We start from the raw sequence: 22,508 nt of genomic DNA, 5'->3' as shown, positions 1-22,508 counted from the left end.
ATTCTAAAGCAAGATAAAGATACATTAGAGGTCGGATCATATAGAATCATATCTTTAATAAACTCAGACATTAAAATTATAACTAGGGTGTTGGCTACTAGACTCTAACATTATTAAATCAATAATTATTGAGGATCAGAATGGGTTTACACCTGGTAGATTTATACAAGATAAAGGGGCACATTTACTTACCTGTCCTGTGCGAGGCCCGAAAGTGCATTGTCTGACCAGAATGCACATCTGCTGCGCCCGATATCCTGCATGTGTCACTTCCCCACTAGGGTCCGCCGGAGTTCACCTTCTTCTTCCTAATGTACCATATTTTTCGCCCTATAAGGCGCACCGGACTATAAGGCGCATTAGTCCGATGCGCCTTATATATGTAATAATTCCATATATAAGGCGCATCGGACTATAAGGCGCGGGGTCCGGGGGCGTGGCGGAGACGCGACGGGACACGACGCCGAGACGCGACGGGGAACGCGGGGAAGGTGAGCGGGGGAGGTGGAGGAGGGCAGCGGACCATACTTACATAGGTCCCCGCTACCGGAGACAGCAGATCTCCAGCGGGAACTGCAGACCACGCGGCAGAAGTTGTTCGTGCCGCGTGGTCTGCAGTTCCCGCTGGAGATCTGCTGTCTCCGGTAGCGGGGACCTATGTAAGTATGGTCCGCTGCCCAGCGCCATACATAGGGCGCACCGGACTATAAGGCGCACTTTGGATTTCCACGGAAATCCAAGACTTTTAAGTGCGCCTTATAGTCCGGAAAATACGGTATGTAAGTGTATTATCTTGCGTCACAAATTGAATGTTAAATCCCGCGCTCAGTCTGAATCAGTCGGATCGTCTGACGGCATCCCCTCCAATTTGTGTTGCATGAAAGCCAGCGCAGCTGTGCCACAATCCGATCGCGTGCAACACAATCCCTTGCTAAATACCAGTCCCAGCAGCGCAAATCCTGAAAACCATGAACAGTCTAACGAAAGTGCAATCCGTGACCCATAGTAAATAAGCCCCAAAGTTTTTGGAGTTTTCACTAATTTTCAGCAGAAGAATAAGAGAGGACTGCTCCTTTCTGTCTTTGGACACAATGAAAGTCTTTGACAGTGTGGAGTGGCAATACCATTGGAAGGTATTAGGAAAAGTAGAATTTGGTTCCAGATTTAGAAATTGGCTAAGTGTAATATATACTATGTCCAAGGCAAGATAGCTCGAGCCTCTTTACTATGTCTTGGAGTAAAAGACAGGGTTGGCCTCTCTCCCACTTGTTTTTTGCCTTGGCAATGGAATCACTTGCCCAGGTATTAAGGGATGATGCTTGGATTACGGGTTTTGGAGTTGGAGGGAGAGAGAGGACAAAACAGCATTGTACATGGATGATGTGATCATCTTTTTAAATCATACCGAAGATACATTACCCCATTTGACGAGAGTGTTAAAAATAAGACAGTATCTTATATTAATTTTTGCTCCGCAAGAGACAGTAGGTCTTATTTGCGGGGGATATCGTTTTTTTCCATGAAAAATAATTCAAATTATTGTTGAACAAAAAGTCAACAACTTCTCTAACATCCTTATGACTCTCCAAACTCTGAATTTCATGCTTATTCCATTTCTGTTGGAATCATTGTTCCCAGTCTTTCGTGTTTAGCAATAGTACTTTCCTTAACCACTTAACAACCTGGTCTTTTTTTGTTTTCTTCATTTCCATTTTTCACTCCCCATCATCAAAAATCTATAACTTTTGTATTTTTCCATGTACAGAGCTGTGTGACAGCTTGTTTTTGCAAATTGCACTTCATAGTGATAGTATTTATCCCTTAATGACCGCCCTATCGGTTTTTTACGGCGGTCATTAAGGGTACTTCTTCTGACGTGATGCCTTTCTACGGGACATCGGGTTAAGTTGGTGCCAGTGTCGGGCTGTGATATCACAGCCCAGACCCGGCACTAACACCCGGGATCAGAAAAACTCAGATCCCAGGTGTTTAACCCCTTACGCACTGCGGTCAAGCATGACCGCGGCATGTAAGTGTCCCCACCGTGGATCGGACCCCCCTGGTGTGCTAACCGGGGGATACGATCCCTCCTGCTGCAGCCCCGGGTTGCGGCAAGTGACCCGAGGCTGCTGGTTTCTGTCCCCGCCGGGTTCCGCCTCTTGGCAGGACCCGGCTGTATGTAACTGAGCATGCCAAGAATGCTCAGTTACTTACACTATACACTGCAAAACAAGTGTATTGCAATGTAAAGGCTTGAACAAGCGATCGGAAGAACGCTTGTTCAAGCCAAAAGGTGGAAAATGTAGAAAAGCAAAAAAAAGATTAAGTCATTTTATAATTATAATTAAATAAATATCGTATATACTCGAGTATAAGCTGACCCAAGTATAAGCTGACCCAAGTATAAGCCGAGGCCCCTAATTTTACCACAAAACCGTGGTAAAACCTATTGACTCACGTATAAGCCAAGGGTGGGAAATGCATTGGTCACAGCTTCCCCATTTATATAGCCTGCCGGACCCTGCCCATATTATATAGGCAGCACCTGCCCCTCAGTATATAGCCTGCCAGCCCATAACCCCCAGTATATAGCCTGCCAGCCCATAACCCCCAGTATATAGCCAGCAGTGGGGAAAGCCAGAAAGGTGAGTTTTGATATATATTTTTTTCACTCGAGTATGAGCCGAGTTTGGGTTTTCAGCAGATTTTTTGTGCTGAAAAACTTATACTCAAGTATATATGGTAATTGAAATAAAAGTCCCATAATCTTCCCAGTTACACATAAAATGCAAATAAAGTATATAAAACACAAAAACACATAAAAACGTACATATTTGGTATCACCGCGTCCGTACTAATCTGTACAATAAATCTAAATCAATATTGAACCCGCTCGGTGAACGAGGTAAAAAAAAAAAAAACACGAAAAATTTGAGCAAAGATAAGAAAACCTATATAAATGAGGTATCACCGCAATCGTGGTGAACCAGAGAATAAAGATAAAATATTGTTTTTACATTAAAGTGAGCGGGGGGGGGGAGTGCTAAAAATCCAAAATAATAAATTGATGTTTTTGTTTGGGTTCCCCTTGAAATAGTTAATAAAATCTCACAAATAAGCATAAGACACCCAAAAATAATTATCTATACATTGTATCTTATCCCATATCCCATGTATCTTATCCCATATCCCATATATGTTCGCATTACCAAAAAAATTTAAATTTATAGGTTGTACAATGTGACAATACAAATCTGCTATAAAAGCGCTGATTTCATTCTATGCCTGGTCGTGCGCCCGTACAGCAGTTTACCACAACATACGGGGTATCGGTACACTTGGGAGAAATTGGGCTTCAAACATTGCAGAGCATTTCATCATTTAATTTATTATGAAACTGTCAGTTTTGGCCTAAATTAATACATTTTCCAAAAAAATTCAAAAGTTTCTAAATCGCAGGTCCATATTGTTTTAATCCATGTGAAACACTTAAAGGGTTAATAGACTCAATAGAAGTTGTTTTACATACATTGAGGGGTGAAGTTTCTATAGTGGGGTAATTTATGGGGTTTTACTATTATTTAGGACTTTCAAGGTCACTTTGAAGCTGAGTAGTCCCTCAAAATGTTTTGGGGATTTTCATGAAAATGAGAAAAATCACACCTAAAGTTCTGCGCCTCATAACATCCTAGAAAAATGAGAGGATGCATAAAATATCATTTCAACATAAAGCAGATATTCCGTAAATGTTCATTATCAAGCTTTTTGGGTAGTTTTACCTCCTGTCTGGAAAGCAGAACAAACTTGGAAAATGAAGAATTTTTACAAACTTTTACCAAATTTTCCCTTTTTTTCAGACTGAAACGCAAAACTTATCACTTAAATTTTATAACTTACATGAAGTACAAAGCGTCACGAGAAAACAGTCTCAAAATCACCTAGATATGTTAAAGTGTTCCGAAGTTATAACCAATTATCGTGACACAGGGCAGATTTGAAATATTGAGTGTGGTCATTGAGCTGAAAACTAGTGTCGGTGATAAGGGGTTAATATTCCATGCCTGTACTGAGAAGCAGGAAAATCCAAATGCAGTGAAAATAGTGAAAAAAAAGTATTTGCACCGTTTCCTTGTGGCCTTGGATTTTACGGCTTTCACTTTGCGCCCAAAATGACATGTCTACTTTATTCTTTGGGTTGGTGGGATCACGGGTATAACAAATTTGTATAAGTTTTATAATGTTTTCATACATTTACTGAAATTAAAACCTCCTGTATAAATTAATTTTATTTTTTTTTTTGCCATTTTCTGGCACTAATAACTTTTTCATATTTCGTTTTATGGAGTTGTGAGTGGTGTCATTTTTTGTGACTTTTGTGTCTTTATGATTTTTACTGTTTATTCATATGACTTCTAGGGAAACAAGAAGTCATATAAATAAAACAAGACAGCCCATGAACCCTCTCCATGCACCTGCAACTGACAAACCCCGTAAGCGCCGTACTATTATGCCGCGCGTCGGGAAACGGTTTAAGCCCTTCTTGTCCAAGTAGCTGCAATGCAACAGAATTATTAAACCTCATAACCTCTTGTAGTAATCATCTAAACAAGAGGGGGGGGGGCACTGCTGGACCTTATCCTAACCAACAGACCTGATAGGGTATCAAAACTACAGGTTGGGGGGAACCTGGGGAATAGTGATCATAATATCATTGATTTTGTACTACGGTTTACTAAGAACGTTAGGGAAAGGGCAACCAACACTCTAAACTTCAGGAGGGCAAATTTTCAGCAACGAAGGGAAGACCTTAAAGGCATAGACTGGGATAATGTTCTCAAAGACAAAAGCCCCCCCCCCAAAAAATGGGAATTTTTCTCATATATTCTGAAAAAGTCCTGTGAGAAACACATACCTTATGGGAAAAAGCATAAGAGGAACAAGAAACAGCCAATGTGGCTAACTAGTCTTGTAAGGAAAGCAAAAAGCAAGAAAGATAAGGCGTTAAAGGTGCTAAAACGTGAAGGTAGCGATGAGGCATTACAGGAATATAGAGAGAAAAATAAATCCTGTAAAAAGCAGATAAAGGCTGCAAAAATAGAGACTGAGAAAAAAATTGCCAGAGAGAGCAAAAATAATCCCAAATTATTATCAGGTTTACGGGTTGTGGATCCGCTGGACCACTGCAGACGATGACTCAAGCCACAACCTGGGACCGGAGTCTAAGTGGTACCCGGTTTTCACCAGAGCCCGCCGCAAAGCGGGTTAGACAAGCTGCGGCGTGGTACCACCAGGTCGTTCCACAGGCGTGACTTGTCTGCAGTGGCGGCCAAGGTTGAGGTACGGAAACAGCAGTCAAGCTCGTGGTCACAGTCCAGGCACAGGGTCAGGGCAGGCGGCAGAGATGCAATGTCAGAATCCAAACCGGGGTCAGCAACAGGAGGTCCAAGCAGAAGGGTACGGGAACACAGAACTCACGACAGCAATACGGAGGGACACTGGTACACGGGAACACGGAGGTAGTCAGGCAACACAGGAACACGGAGGGAGTCAGGAACGCAGAAGACACAGGAACGCAGGAGACACAGGAACGCAGGAGACAATGGAACGCAGGCAAATCGCAACAGAGCTTTCTCTAAGGCTATGAGGCACAAAGATCCGGCAAGAGTGTGAGGGAGGTGCAGCGTTTTTAAAGGGGAAGTGATCAGCCAGTGCACCAATTAGCGGTGCACTGGCCCTTTAAATTTCCTGAAGATACCGCACGCGCGCCTGGCAGCGATTCCGGAGCGGGGAGAGGTGAGTCGCGCCGGCACCGCGCCTGCGAGGCTCGGGGGGCACGGGTGAGCCCGCGACCCGCGATATGGGTCGCGGGACCACCCGTGACAATTATTTTTCAAGTATATAAATGATAAGAAACTAAAAACAGAGAGTGTGGATCCCCTTAGAAATAACATGGGGGTCATGGTGGAAGGAGATGAGGAAAGGGCCAGTCTACTGAATGTCGCCTTCCCAACTGTCTTTACCCAGGAAAATCCCCTGGTGGAAGACACAATGAGGAATAATGTTAATTCTTTTTGGAATGTCAACAGTTTAACCCAGGAAGAGGTACGGCGCCGCCTCGCAAGCACTAAGATAGATGAATCACCGGGGCCAGATGGCATACACCCCCGGGTTCTGCATGAACTATGTACCATGATAGACAGACCGTTATTTTTAATATTTGAAGATTCACTGAGGACTGGTTATGTTCCACAGGACTTCTGCATAGCAAATGTGGTACCAATATACAAAAAAGGATCAAATAGCGATCCTGGAAACTACAGACCCGTGAGTCTAACTGCTGTGGTGGGGAAAATATTTGAGGGGTTTGTTAGAGATGCTTTCCTCGAGTATCTACAGTAAAGGTTCTTTACTGTAAGAGCAGTGAGACTGTGGAACTCTCTGCCGCAGGAGGTTGTTATGGCCGACTCTATGTACATGTTCAAGAGAGGCCTGGATGACTTTCCGGAGAGAAAAAAATATCATGGGTTATGGGGATAAAACATTTATTTAATTCTTAAAGGTTGGACTTGATGGACTTGCGTCTTTTTCCAGCCTTATATACTATGATACTATGAAATCAGTGATGGTGAACCTTTTAGAGCCTGAGTGCCCAAACTTTAACCAAAAGTCGCTTATTTATTGTAAAGTACCACCGCAGCAATTTAAGCAGTAATTTATTTCTCCTTGTTCTTTGACAAACTTTCAATCATTCAGCCTTTTAAGGACACCAACACAGATGAAAGGAGTAGGGCAAAATTGTCGATCATTGTAGGAAGATTCTGCAGGAAGATTCTTTGAGTCCTGTCTGGTGAACTTCATGCTGGGGTGATGGCCTGTGCCATAGGTTCGCCACCACTGATCTAAATGATACTAATACTAATGTATGGCAAGGGGGATGCTATAGTAACATAGTAGGTCTTACTTTCAGATGAAGCCTTATATTTCTCACCTTGGAAAAAATTGTAGGTCTTATTTTCAGGGAGTGTCTTATTTTTGGGGAAACAGGGTAGTAGTCATAAATTGGATTAAAGAAGACGGACTTAGTTTAATTAAATGGAGAAATGTAGTGACTCAAATGGTACAATATGAAAAATTGCAAAGTACGATTAAAAATGGTTATAAAATACTATGGAATAAGTGGGATTAGTATGTACAATCAAAATGAAATGGACGGAAAGAATGAAGGAGTATAATTTTATTTAATTACTTTATTTATTTATTTTGCGGTTAACCTCCGTAACCAGGAAGGGGAGCTTTGGGAACATAAATGGAAAATTTTAATATTGTTATATGTTGGATGTAACAGGAATATGTTTGTATATATATATATTTGGTGGTATGGAATAAAATTTTGTAGTCTTGATTTTCTTTGAAAAAAATGAAAAATAATTTTAAAAAGCAGTTAAAGTGATAGGGGAAAAATTGTCACTTTAAACATGAATATCCCTGTATCACTGAGATTCTAGGTCACAGGAACCCAAAGTTATGGCTCCTAGAATCCAGTACGTATGTTTGACGTCCTCATCCATAGAGGTGCCACCCTGTGAGGATTTATGATATATACGTCCTTGGCGATCAAAGGGTTAAATATTCAGTCTAATTTTATTAATATATTTGAGTTAAATAGTTCAGTGTGGCGCAAATAAGATATTCTTTATGCACCAGTGCTTCTGTTTCTAGTTTAGGCATGAGAGCTCCCAGACACAGATCAGAAGATAAATACTAGACCATTGTTGACCTATGTTGATGATATCTGTGCAGATGACAGAAATGTTGTATTGCCAATTTCTGCGTAATCCAGTCTACTTATCTACTTGCCATCTGTCAATCAATGATCTGCATTTGTTTTGCTTATTCATTCCACATATTTGGGTCACTATCCAGAAGGTCTACTCTAAAATGAAAATGCAGGCCAGTGACAAGGCATTGGGGTACCTGCACACAGTGAGGATTGATTGCAGATTTGCCACACAGAATTTCTGTACAGAAAATCCACAGTAGTATTAGTTAACACGTTTTTTAAACCTTGTATTAATATAGTGTTTTGTAAATGCAAATGTTAACAGTGATGTAAGTAGGCAAATCTCATTTTCCCAGCTTTTTTTTGTATAATACGGTTTATTGGAAGTTAGAACACAAAGAGGAGAGCATTAAAAAAACTTTGAAATAAGTACCAGCATTCTAAAAATTTAGATAACAGTAAGGCTAACAAATATACAGAATTGAATCATACAGGGTATCAACCGTAGATACAAAGGTAAATCACAAACCTTAAAGGATATCAACCACCAGGATCAAGAACTGCAAACCAAGCACACCCCCTCTCCTAGCCCCCCTTGTTCCGGTTCCTACAAAAAAAAGGCTCCTTTTCCCAGCTTAAGTATTCTATTTCAAAACACAATGTAAACGCCATGTGAACGCAGCCTCACTTTCTTAACATCTACTCTTCTGACACCCATCTCCAGGACTTCTCCCATGCATCCCCCATTCTCTGGAACTGTCCACCAAAACACATTAGCCTGCCCCCACCATCCAAACCTTCAAATGTAACCTGAAAAACGTTTTAACCCCACTTCTATGCTCCATCTTCTAGTTTGTACATATATAGTGGGTATGGAGAGTATTCAGACACCTTTATTGGCAAGATCAAAAAAGTTATTTAATGCTCATTAATGTGCATTCTGCTCCCCACCTTAACAGAAAAAAATAAGAAATGTAGATATTTTTGAAAAAAATGAAATATCACATGGTGACAATTATTCAGACACTGCTCAGTATCGAGTAGAAGCAGCTTTTCAGCTAGTACAGCCATGAGTCTCATTAGGAAATGATGTAACAGGGATCTTGGGGATCATCTCCCATTCTTCATTGCAGATCATCTCCAGTTCCCTCAGGTTGGATGGTGGAAAGTCATTTTCAAGTCTCTCCAGAGATGCCCAATTGAGTTTAGGTCCGCAGCTGTAAACCACCCCCATAGCTTTATGCTGCCACCACCATGTGTCACTGTTGGGATTGTATTTGGCAGGTGATGGGCAGTGCCTATGGGCAGTGCCTGGTTTTCTCCACATATCACACCACTGAAATGGTTCTGCAGCAGGGTGAGGGTATTTATAAAATCTTTTTGGTATAATTTATCACATTATACGAGGGTACATATTTTTTAATGTTCTTTCTATAAAATGCTTTTTATTTGAAGTTTTAGCTTGGCCACAATATTTTTATTGGCGCAATAACTATTTTTTTCCACCAAATTCTGTTCATGAAGGGATTAAAAAGCCCCTGTTTTGTCATGGAGAATAGTAACCTGTGCTACTATATGGAGTTCTGACAACACGACAGGACACTAGAGGCCAGGGACGTCCCCGGCACGGCGCCGCATCCACACTCCATAGGAAAAGGAAATCACGTCAGGACGAGGATCCTCGGTGACGTCACGCTCCTATCCCGGCGCTCTCCTCCTCGTTACTAATGTGCGTTGTGTTGTTCTTTTTTTTTTTTTCCTCCGCTCTTTGTGACGCAGTCGGCACCCGGGCACTGATTGGTCGAGGCGTGGAGAGAAGCACACTCGCTCCTCCTCCGCTTTCCACGCCTCTCAGACGGTGTTCGGAGCAGTAAGCCGCAAGCGCTCGGCTTAGGTGAGTTGGAGGCCGCTATGTCCCAGGTGTGAGTAAGTGCACAGGAGGGCGCATGGCTGCCTGTTGGGTTGCAGGATGGCCGCTAAGTCTGCGGACGCGTTCTCCATTGGTGTGACTCGAGCTCACCGAGGATCCCCGGTGTCACTGCCGGTGCAGCCTCCCGGTGCTCGGCCAGGTAGACGCTTGTGTATGTGGGTGCGATGGTGAGCGGCGCCTGTGACCTCTTCCATCGCTGTGTGTCCTTCTGGGCGCCCACGTGTGTGCGGGGCTGAGTACACAGCGGAGGGGTGGCGTCAGGAGCGGGGCTGTGATTTCCCGGCTGCGGGCGCTCTGCACGTGTATTGGCTGGAGATGACAGTGGCCCGGCCGCTGGGTGACACAGGACAGCCGCTCATCCCTCACACAGGGAGCAGGGCAGCTCGGCCTGGCCTCTATATATAGCAGCTGCCATCACGAATCTATTTTTATCGGCAGACTCGTATTTATACGCTGTATGTACTGGGCCGCGGGGTGACCTCAGTCACATGGTGCGGTAACTTGTGGGAGTACAATGTGGTGACATGGAGCAGCTGGACACCATGAACATTCCTCATGGAAGGCCTGGGCGGGCACACAGTGCAGCTGCCCTCTCACCAGCTCAGACACTTTCACCTTCAGGGGCAGCTGTGTGTCCTGAGGTACCTTATCAAGGTCACCCAGACCAGTACTAGATGTCAAGCTCAAAGGTCATCAGCCATGCCTTGTGTATGACATTGGGAACTCGGTGCCCCTGTGCCATCCACAAGTGTCGCCAGCACAACCACCGCAAAACTCATATGGCACGGACTGCGTTCCTAGAACTTTTATCTAGCACATTGCCCAGCATCGGGCGTAGTAACCTTGTACTATTGTTTGTACACATGCTGCAGAGTGCCAGGACTGACACCAGAGCTGTGGGATTCTTCTGCCATTCCTATGTAATCCCAGCATGAAGACTGGACTGTCTGGATAAATGACTTTTCAGTAATGAATTGTTGGGAGCAGAGCGCACACGTGCTGGTGGTTTAAGCACTTTATGTATTGGTCTTTATTGGCCGTGCAGTTTTTCAGGTAGCCGGCTTGTTATACGTTCAGGCACTGCATGTCTGTCCACGCCGCCACTGGGTGTGAAATGTGAGACAAATGAGGATAGAAGAGAGCTGTAATGCTATCTCTGTGAGCACTATAGATGAATGGACAAGCAGGCTGCTCTGAGACCGCTGCTTTGTTAAATCTATGGATATTACACCTCTATTTTCATGATTGGCACTTGATGCTTTTCCTGGTGTTTTGCCAGGTTACAATGTTAAATTTAAAAATAACTTGCATGTATTTGTTCATTAAAATGGTGTTCCACAAGTACAAGTTCACATTTTCTGGGACCACTATCTGATCCGTGGATATCTGAACCATTTGACCCCTGCTATCCCAAAGAAACAGCATTCCCTACTACCTCACCAGAATGAGGCAGGTGCTGCTTCGATTCATCTTTGTCGGATAACTTAGTGATTTACTGTATGATCCCATAATAAATTATTGAAGCAGACAGTTGCATGCACAACCGCGGCTTCATTTACAGGGAGCACAAGACCTTGTAACTGGTGAGGGTCCTAGCATGCAGGACCCCCTTCATCAAACAGCTGTGTTCTGTCCTCAAATTCCTTTTTTTTCTTTTGTCTCTATTTTCCAAATTAAAACTTAATTGTTAGTTGGTCTTTAAAAATGTTTTCTTTTCCCCTTCTATTCCCAACAATAGTTGGGTATTAGGAGCTAAGGGCCAGATTGCACAAGCTGCAGCCTCCCTTGCTAAAGTTTTAGATCTATGTTGTGCAGACGAGACAACCACATTTGGGGCAAGGTCCTTGTCACTACTAGATTTCCTCTGCCAACTGCTGCTCTTACCAGAATTTACTGCACTTTTCTTATGCTGTAACATCTGGAACTACCATTGCCCTGTTCTACATAATTTTGGGTTGAAGGCATTAAAGCAGCAGTTCTGGAACTTGCTGTTTTAAAGATATTTGATAATGAGTTAAGTTTGAACCATCTTTCTTTGCCCAGAAAAGGATGCCGTAAATTGCCCTTATATAAATAGTCACTGCATATACAGCTAGTGATAGCTAGCCCTTTTTAAACTTTATAGCAGAAGCCGATTCGGCGCTGCGCGCGCCTGCGGCATTTCCTATGTAGGCGCGCGCACGAAGCGCCGAAGCAGTTTCTGCTATAAAGTTTAAAAAGTGTTAAAACCGCGATACCGCGGTTTTAACACTAACGAAACTAAGCACCGGCACCAGCTCACCCTGAGCTGGTGCTCGGTGTTTACAGCTTAAACCTACCATTTGAAATGGTAGGTTTCCTTTAAAGAGGACCTGTCACCCAAAATTTCGCCACTACGTGCTGCTTACTAAAGTAAGCAGCTCCTAGAGCTTGAACAAACACCGCAGTCTTAGAAGGATAGTGTTACCGGAAACCTCCGGTAACGCTATCTACAACTGTGGCGGGGTACAATGTAATCGCCGGACCACTCGCAAAGCTGTCCGACGTATTCAGTATTCATGAGGGGGTGGGGTTGGGGCGGTCCATGCATAGGCTGACACTGTGCCTTTAAGATGACTTCACTGATGCAATCTTAGAGGCACTGCCTTCAGGCATCTCTGGGGTCCTGATCGGGGGCCTACCACGGTTGCGCTGGTCACTGCATTACCGCTGACATCCCACAACCCCCCCCCCCCCCCCGATGCCTGCTCGGCTCCGGTGCAGAGCCGAACCAGCATTGTCTCCGCGCTGTATCTCTACTGCATTGAGCGCTAATTGCAGGACCCAGAGCTGTAGAGCTGCGGAGCGCTAAGGGGTTAACTGACACTTTTCTCTTAGCTATACCTTGTTTCCCTCACGTCTACATAAATAAACTTTATATCATGTTCCCTTGCATCAGAGGGGGCATGTCCTGCATAGCCGGACCCTCCCATCTACTCCTCCCTTTGTCCCATTTCTCTTCTAAGCATTTCATGTCAACAGAGTGACCTTATCTAAAGTCCTGTTGGGTCTGCAACGTCTACCCCATGTGTGTATCTGATTACATCACAGCAGCCTCCATGGATTTCTACTTCTCCACATCCCCCATGGAGGCTACTGTGATGTCATGTGATCAGATACATACATGGGGTAGATCTTTAAGATCTAACAGAACCTTTGGTAATGTCATCCTGGTCACACTACATGAAGTACCCAATGATGTAACAGAGCTTTTAATGAACCATACAGCAGAACATCATAGCACTTTACCTGTCGATCGGGAACAAGGAGGCAGGGCAAATCGACTAAATTTTATAATGCATCATTTGCAGTGCTTTTTCATATTTATTTAAATGAAGTCTTTATTTTGGATGCATTAATTTTGCATTACCAGTTCTCTTTGAACTAAGTAGTACATTTTTATATTGGTGAGTTTTTACTCAAACTATTTTGAAGGGTCTCTGGTGCAATTTGACTTGTACTGCTATATACACTCACCGGCCACTTTATTAGGTACACCATGCTAGTAACGGGTTGGACCCCCCTTTTGCCTTCAGAACTGCCTCAATTCTTCGTGGCATAGATTCAATCAAGGTGCTGGAAGCATTCCGCAGAGATTTTGGTCCATATTGACATGATGGCATCACACAGTTGCCGCAGATTTGTCGGCTGCACATCCATGATGTGAATCTCCCGTTCCACCACATCCCAAAGATGCTCTATTGGATTGAGATCTGGTGACTGTGGAGGCCATTTGAGTACAGTGACCTCATTGTCATGTTCAAGAAACCAGTCTGAGATGATTCCAGCTTTATGACATGGCGCATTATCCTGCTGAAAGTAGCCATCAGATGTTGGGTACATTGTGGTCATAAAGGGATGGACATGGTCAGCAACAATACTCAGGTAGGCTGTGGTGTTGGTACCAAGGGGCCCAAAGAGTGCCAAGAAAATATTCCCCACACCATGACGCCACCACCACCAGCCTGAACCGTTGATACAAGACAGGATGGATCCATGCTTTCATGTTGTTGATGCCAAATTCTGACCCTACCATCCGAATGTCGCAGCAGAAATCGACTCATCAGACCAGGCAACGTTTTTCCAATCTTCTACTGTCCAATTTTGATGAGCTTGTGCAAATTGTAGCCTCAGTTTCCTGTTCTTAGCTGAAAGGAGTGCCACCCGGTGTGGTCTTCTGCTGCTGTAGCCCATCTGCCTCAAAGTTCGACGTGCTGTGCGTTCAGAGATGCTCTTCTGCCTACTTTGGTTGTAACGGGTGGCGATTTGAGTCACTGTTGCCTTTCTATCAGCTCGAACCAGTCTGCCCATTCTCCTCTGACCTCTGGCATCAACAAGGCATTTCCGCCCACAGAACTGCCACTCACTGGATGTTTTTTCTTTTTCGGACCATTCTCTGTAAACCCTAGAGATGGTTGTACGTGAAAATCCCAGTAGATCAGCAGTTTCTGAAATACTCAGACCAGCCCTTCTGGCACCAACAACCATGCCACGTTCAAAGGCACTCAAATCACCTTTCTTCCCCGTACTGATGCTCGGTTTGAACTGGAGGAGATTGTCTTGACCATGTCTACATGCCTAAATGCGCTGAGTTTCTGCCATGTGATTGGCTGATTAGAAATTAAGTGTTAATGAGCAGTTGGACAGGTGTACCTAATAAAGTGGCCGGTGAGTGTATACTTTTCACCCCGTACATGTAATGACTTCTTTGCTAGGTATTGCAACGTTGGCTCGTTGAAGTTAAAAAGGGAGAAGTTGCAATCCTCAACATTGTATATTTGAAGTTGTTCAAATAGAGATGCTTATAGATATTATTTTAGTATGTGCTTCCAGATGTGACACAGACATCTAGGAAGGTAAAGGAAATAATCAATAACAGAACATTGTCCTAACCTGCCAATATTGAAGGTAAACATCTACAGACAACAAGACAAAGTAGAAAAGGCTGAGCTTTGCCGCAGCACCAGCAAGTATCTGGGACAGTGGGGAACATTTTGTATACAGCCTTGCCAGCCTTCTGTACCATTCAGTTAGTGTCTTGTAATTTAATCCTTTGTAAATGTCAGAATATTGACGATTAATGCATCAAGATCGGCGTCTTTTGCCATTGTGCTGGGTTGAGTGATTTGTTGAGGTCCCTTTCCCAGACACATTTTGGTAGCGGGTCCATTGTACCCGCTCGTATTAATATTGAATAAACCTAGGTGATCGTATGAGAGGATTCAGAGGGAGAGAGGCAAAGATCTTCGGAAGAGGAACTAGTTAGTAATTGTTCCAATGGTCCCAAGGAGGAAGCATTGTTACAAATTTGGAAATATAAACCACCTGTTTGGTGGGAAACCCAGCAGGGTTGTCACCTTGCTCTGAAATCAAACTCCTGCATCCAAGATTACATCCCCTAGCCTGGGTGGGGGTGTGGTGGTGGTGTATGACAATGTAAGGAGTCCAGCAATGTCTGGTTTAACCGGTCAGTGGTGTCAACCGACCAGTGCCTTTGATTACATAGATAATAACAAAATTTTCTGATGGTTATAACAGCCAGTAGGAAGTGTACAGACCTTTGCTTTGAAGAACTACAGCATATCTTCAGCCACAAGGCATCACTAGTCTTGCATCGCTCAGGTGTGACTTTTTTCAGTCCACTATTCTTCCAGTTTCGATCCGGGCCGCACACCGCAAAAAGATAGAGCATGCTCTATCTTTTGGCATGTGTGCGGCCGTGAGCCACTTTTTTCTATGGAGGGAGGAGCGGCCACCTCCTCCTCCTCTCCAGCACATGGCGGTATGCCCACATGGTGGGCTTACCACGTGTGAATGTACCCTAAAGAAGGGGAAAGACTAGATTTTTTTTTTTTTTTTTTGGCAGATAAAGCAATGTGTTGGAGCACATTAAAAGAGAACCTGTGAACTGGGAACTAATTTTCACTAAAGGTTGTAGAAGCCAATGACGCCTGCATTACAAATATGCCTTTCTGCCTTCTCTAAGCATTTGTATTACAATATAATTTGTGTGTTATAACTTACCTTGCACCCTGACAGAATCCTTGCCTACTTGGGGGTCTGCTAGCCATAGTGCTGCCACTTGTTATAGAGTTTGTAATGGCCAACAGTGGACTGGTTACCACTGGGACATTTACAGACCAAGGAAATGACCTTTGTATGAATCGTCTCTGCCAAGATCTGTTAGTTATTACAATATTTATTTTTAATGATAAACAATTAGAAGTCCATGAGAAACACAAGATCCAACATCAGATGAAAAAAGTAGCCTCTATTTACAATGAAATTCTAGTTTTACAGAGTTGAGATTCATAATGAGGATGACATGATTATATTAAAAGGCAGGCTTGTACCACAACCTCATGTGATTTCATCCTTGAAAATTTACAATGCAGTTGATAATAGACTTTGTAACATGTATATTTAACACATGGTGTATGCACTTGCCTGCACTTGCTTTGTAGCAAGTCATAAGGTTAGCAGAATTGTTAGGCGGCAGCTGGCATAGCCTAGGTTTGTTTGTAGAAGTCTGGCAGTGTTAATGCTCTTATCACAAGAGTGAAACCTTTGGTGCACATTTAAGTAGATCTTCTGTTCACCCTCAGTGTAAGGAAGCATGAATTATGGAGTGGCTTTAGAGATCAGATGCTAAAGCTAAGGGAAAGAGTGCAGGATCTGTTGGTTAGTGTGTGGAATAGTTATTTGCTGAATTAACGTATTGTAAATTTTGGATCGTATACAAATTTTGTTTGCAAAAGTCTTCCAGACCCCCTCCCCCCAAAAAAAAAACTAAACTAAACCTATTTTTATGTTTAGTTTTTCTATGTGTTTGTGTTCCATTCAAGCTTTAGTTTACAGAGGAAAATGAAGAAAAACGGACTGTTGTACACCTTTTGTAGATTGTGTTGTCATGAGTAATGACAGAAAGTGTACAGAAAATGCTTTGCAAGTTATCAAATCTATCCTTAGCAGACACTGCAGAACTTTCTGTTGAAATTTTCATTGGCTTCTCTTTTCATATCCTTTCCAGCCTGCAGTGTTGTGCACATGATCCTGTTGAAGTTAGCAAACCCTACAAGGGTATGTATATGTAGAGTGTTTACTGTAGCTGGGCAGCTTGCAGCCTGACAGCTGCTGCTTGTAAGCAGAATAGCAGGCCAAGCTCTGGATTGTGAAGAAATGCAGAAGCCAGTCTACTTAATAAATATTTTATCCCTCCTTATATATTCTTGACAAAGGGAAGTGTAGTCTGATTTCAAGTGAGTTTTGTTCACAGCCAGCAATAGTTTTGTGAATATTTCTACTCTTAGGCTTCATTCACACAAACGTCTGCTATGCTCTGCCAAAGCACACGGCCAGGTGGAGAAGGGGGGAAAGCTTCTCGCCCCTCCCCTCTCAGCTGACTGACTGTGCCGCAAAGCAGGACACAGGGGCACGGCCGTCGGTTAGTAAGACAGTGTGCTTTCTTGCACTTTGACTGGGTGTAATACACCTCTATAAAACCCGTGAATGGAGCCTGAAATGGAGGCATGGATACTAAACCTCTATCACCATTTTGGAACACATTTTAAAAAGATGATCAAAAGGTCATAAAGTGTATGAACCTGTGTAAGCTCTATTAACCGAAGTATTAAAAAGTTATTAGCTTATGAATATGTGGAAACTGAGATATATTATATACTCGAGTTTAATTTTACCACAAAAAAAAAAAATTAAACCCTATTGACACGAGTATAAGTATAGGGTGGAAAATGCATTGGTCTCAGCTAGGGTTGCACTGATACCAGAATTTTAAGTGTGATACGATACCCAGAAAAGAATTGCATTACTCAATACCGATGCTTTCAAGAAAAGGAAAAAAAAAAGTATTATCTGAATGTTTGGGGTGCGGTCACATGGAGCATTTACATTGAATTTAGAATTGTAATGCAAATGCCTGGGGGCGGGACTCGGTCTGATCAAATTTGCATTTCTATTGAAACACAAGTAACTGTCACCAGTGATATGCCAGGAGAAGCTTTAGTGCTTTACAACTGTGCAGTATATGTGATGTAAAGGTTGTCCTAGTAATGTTAATATAAAATAGTATACTAAATAGTATAATTTAGGGCTCATATAGACAGGCGTTTTTGATGTCCACGTGCTATCCTTTTTTTGCAGATGGCAAACGGACCCAATGTCTCCTATGGGTCTGTTCGCATTTTTTCCCACACATGTGCCGACAGTGAGTGCAAACCACGCACATCCATAAAGTCAATGGATCTGCAAAAAAAATTGCACAACCATATGTAGAGTGTTGCAGCTTTTTTTTTTCCCCCGAAAAAGGATCGTGAAAAAATAGATACAATATGGACTGAATAGACTTCACATCGGATGAGCGGCGGACACACCCGTCTGAATGAGCCCTTTTTTTTCTTTTGTCCTTTAACTGGATTATATGCTTAAAATATTTATAATCTCCATAATAATCATTTTAATGATAATAATCTGAGAAGATGCCTCTCCATATACCAGTATATTCAGCCTGTGTCACAGTGAAGCTCTGTTACATAAAATCCTCCCATAGACACCCATAAACCCCATAGTCTAGTGGATAGCGACTCTCTATGGCAGGTGGAGGGAGGAGATTGTGGGTTCAATTTCATATAGCCAACCAGCCCATGCCCTCTAGTATATAGCAAACCCATACTCCCTGTATTTGTTCTACGGGAGGCAGCCACCCAGCACCAGCTAATGGGTGCCAGCGACTGCCTGCTGTAAAGTCCGGTGCAATAGAAGTGACCACCGCAGCACTCCTTAGCCACTGTGGTCACATGGTGCTTACGGAGCGCGTGTGCTTCACCTCAAAATTTTTTCCACCGGCTATGGAGGAGGATGCATGCTCCCTGGAAGCTTCTGCTATGGCAAGAATGTCGCCGAAAGTGACAAAAAAAAGGCTGATGGGGATATACTCGGCTTCCTCATCTTCAGAGGAAGAGGTTATAAAACACAAACCGAGCAAAAAGAAGGTGGTTGTGTCGGACACCTTCGAGTCAGACCCCGAGGACAGGGCGACTTGCAGCTATAGCACCTCATGTTGGAATAATGAAGGGGATGAAACACACTCAATATTTAACAACTTAAAGCTGCAACTCCAAGTAGTTCGCTTCGTTCAAGTGACATAATGAACTAAAAGTTCCCTGAAGTATTTGTTTCTAATAAAGAGACCTAAAAGACTTTCCACACAATCTCAATTGCTCCAAAGCACAGAAGGTTGTTTCAATTTTATTGGGAAGACCAAATCTATCACAGGAATGTGATGGTGTTCGACCTCTTGAATACTCCATAAACATTCAGAGTGTTAAAGACCATCATAACACATTTCAGGTCTCATGGTATCCTATGCATAGTATATTCAGATTCGGTCCAGTTGATGGTTCACAGAAACACGACATTAGACTTGTTGAGGAAGACTGGTTTCCCAGTCTGATATTTTCAGGGTTGCACATAAACACACACTTATTCCACCTGAGTGTACCCAGAGTAAAATGGGCAGAGGTCCAAAGGCTGCCAGGACATGTTTGCCAAAAGCCAGACATCACACTGATGAAGATGGCGAGTTTAATCGCAAGATTAATAGCCATGCTGGCTCCAACCAGTTGCTGAGAGTCACAAATGTGGTTACGTTCCCATTTCAGTAGAGGAATAGGATTTAACTTTGAAATTAATAAGTGGAGCCATAACATCCAGACCAAATGTACATCTATGTGGGACATAGATGTCTTGCACAAATATTTGAGCTCCTTACACCCAGAGACACTGGGGCACATTTACCTACCCAGTCCCTTCGCGATCCCAGATCCGGACTGTCCGACGAGGATGAACTCTGCTGCGATTCATGAAGATCGTGTGCCCGATTTCCTGCATGTCGCTTCCCCGATCAGGTCCGCCGGAGTTCACCTTCTTCCTGGTGCATGTAAGTCCGTGGCTTGCGACACAATTTAAATTTCCTGCTCGTAGTCCGAATCCGACGGCCCACACCCCCGATTTGTGTCGCGTGAAAGCCGGCACGATTGTGACACAAAACGATTGCGCTCAACACAATCCCCCGCGATCCAGAAAAGTTGGGAAAACCGATGAAAATGCGGCAGCGGGACCCTTAGGAAATAAGCCCCACTGTCTCTTAGGACAGCCGCTATAAAACTAGCATGTTTAATGGTGCTAGCCCTGGCAGCAAGAACAGTGAAATTACCGCTTATCCATATTAACGAACCATGGTTGTCACAGACACCAGGGAGGTTCCATGTGATCCTTAAGGCAGATCGAAAAGCTCACACATAAACCAAAGTCTAGTAGAGATTGCTTTAATCGAGGATTCACTAGACCTAGATTTTTTGCATGGTCTCTGCAATGAGAAAATACCTAGAACTGACACAAACGGGGAAAAGTTACAGAATTGTTTATCACGTCTAGAACCCCGATCAGGAGAGCATCTCCAAACATCATTAGGGGTTGGTTCTTGAAGCAATATCTAAGGCAGGTATAGACACAAACATCTTCAGGGCACATTTGGTCAGCGGTGCTGTTGCGGGGAAAGGCGAGTACAGTTTATTTCAGTGGTGGTTTTTCAACACACAAATTATTCTCTTAATATATATATACCAGTATATAAGCCATTCCCAGTACATGGCATGGAATATTAAATGCTGGCACTAAAGGGGTTAATATTCTGTTTGCAATTTTCCCTCTAAACTTGGCTAATAAGACTCTAGTTTCATATGGGTAAGCTTGGGCAGGAGCAGACAGTCTAGCTCCGCCCCTTTTGACAATATGATTGCAAAACTTGGGGGTTAGTCAGAAAATTCCAACAGTGCCAGAATATGCAGTCCTAATTGTTGTACTCTGTATATCAACTACTTAAGCGGTAAATTTTTGTTTTGATACAAATGTGCCAAAATTGTCAATCGACTTTAAAATTTGTTTTGGAAGCAAAATTGACTCCTTAACGACATGGGCAACTAGCGCAAAACGGCCATTGCCTCATTATAGGTCTCAACACGTCCTCCCTTCGCTCATGTTTATATGCGTCCTATATGCAAGTATGATTTTGTATAAGAAGACTATTAGAAGACTGCTGAGTGCTGTCCATTTCTATTTTTGTGGACTATATATTGTGACACTCAGCAAGGTGCAGATCACAGCTCATGGCTTAACATGCTCTATGTGGTTGCACATCCCCTAATCTAGGCTTTTAGTTTAGATGAATTTGTGCTGTACTTTATGTACATGCTAAGTAGTGAAGCTCTTCTGCTATAGGAGTAAGGCACTCTGAAGAAATTCTGCATTAATCTTAGCATTGCTACAGTGACCAGGAAAAAAGGAATGCAAAGATGGTGAACATTTTAGTGGAGCTGGAATTTTTATAAATTTAAATTTGTAAAGTCAGGTTTTCTAGCTTGGAAAAAGATCTTTTGCCTAATGTAATATATACATTGGATGTGTATGTTGCTTAATATTTGTTGTGAAATCTTCAGTATTTAAAGGTACCACTAGATGTATGAAAGACAGGATAATGCATTATTTATGCTGTAGACTTTACCCATTCCATTGAGTGGGGCAAAACTTGCAATAAATCTGTGTAAACCATGCTGCTTGTGCTGCCGAATACTTTTTTTTTTTTTTTTTTTCTTCCCCCTCTCCTAGCTCTACTTACTAGAATCCTTTGATTCCATGAGTAGTGAAAATGAAGGGTTGAAGCTCTAGAACAAAGTGAATTTAAAGAGTTGCACCAAGCTGCTCCTGTATGTCAAGTAGCTGGTCTGAGCACTTTTTCTCATATGCCTCATGGAACTAGCTTACTAGTTCAGCCGGCACTGCTATCAGTGGTTGTCTGCTTTTAATGCCTACTATGGAATGTGGTGTGGAATTAAGAATGCATACAGATTGTATGGCATCAAACGGACCTGGTGAAGGCCCGTAAATTTACCATTAATGACTCTGTATTAAGCCCAGAAGTAGCCATATTACACAATTTTATCATTGCAGAATTTCCAATATTCTCAAGTATTTTCATTTATAACAACTGTTCTGTATGACACCTAGCAGAAACTTTGTGTGAATAAAATACTAATGCTCTAAAAGCTATGACTATACTATTATAAAACAAGAATGAGCCATAATACACACCTATCTACACAAAAGGAAAGATTAAAAAGTTTATTGTAGAAAATAAAAATTACAATGTATAATCTATAGACATGTAAAATCTGTGTTATAACCTCAAAATAGAAGAATGTCAGCACAAGGGATATCAAGAGATGGGACATATGTTATCCCCAAAGCTATGGTTCCATTATGGTCATGTGCAGGGGGCTTAATATCGGAAAATATTGGGTAAAAATAGGAGTGACAAAGTAGGAGTTTAAAGGGAACCTGTCACCACATTATTCACAAATACATCTATTGGCAGGTTCCCATAGAGTCCTAGTAACTAGCTGACACCTTTCTTTTAGCTAAAAGTTATTCCCCTCCGATTCAACTTTTACAAAATTTTACCTAGTGTCAAAGCATGTCTATTGCGAGTTGAGGTTGGCGTGACCTCAGATGTAATCCAGCAGCTCCTCCCCCTGCCATCTGCATGCAGCAGTAATGTCGTGTGACCAGGGTGACGACAGTACATGTCCTTTAGCCTTCTAACATTAGAAAACTACACCAAGCATACATCATGAAAGGCTGCTCTAATTTTTTGTGGTCATATGTGCATGGGGTACAGTTTGCTAATGTTAAGAGGCTAAATGACTT

General features: G+C 42.7%; 1 protein-coding gene across 2 annotated transcripts in view; it reads left to right on the top strand.

Moving 5' to 3' along the window:
- The first annotated feature begins 9,527 nt into the window (after positions 1-9,527).
- The window catches only part of AKAP1 (A-kinase anchoring protein 1), a 38,367-nt gene continuing 25,386 nt past the window's right edge, over positions 9,528-22,508 (top strand). The window contains exon 1 of one of the 2 annotated variants that reach the window (XM_072136105.1): positions 9,528-9,674. The gene's annotated coding sequence lies outside the window, so the exon portion shown is untranslated. Of the gene's footprint in view, positions 9,675-9,725; positions 9,850-22,508 lie in introns of those variants that run through there. The other variant, XM_072136106.1, reaches the window with a different exon arrangement.

The sequence above is a fragment of the Engystomops pustulosus genome, chromosome 2 (assembly GCF_040894005.1).
Source record: "Engystomops pustulosus chromosome 2, aEngPut4.maternal, whole genome shotgun sequence".
NCBI classification, from domain to species: domain Eukaryota; kingdom Metazoa; phylum Chordata; class Amphibia; order Anura; family Leptodactylidae; genus Engystomops; species Engystomops pustulosus.
This window is presented reverse-complemented; position numbering and strand designations above follow the sequence as displayed.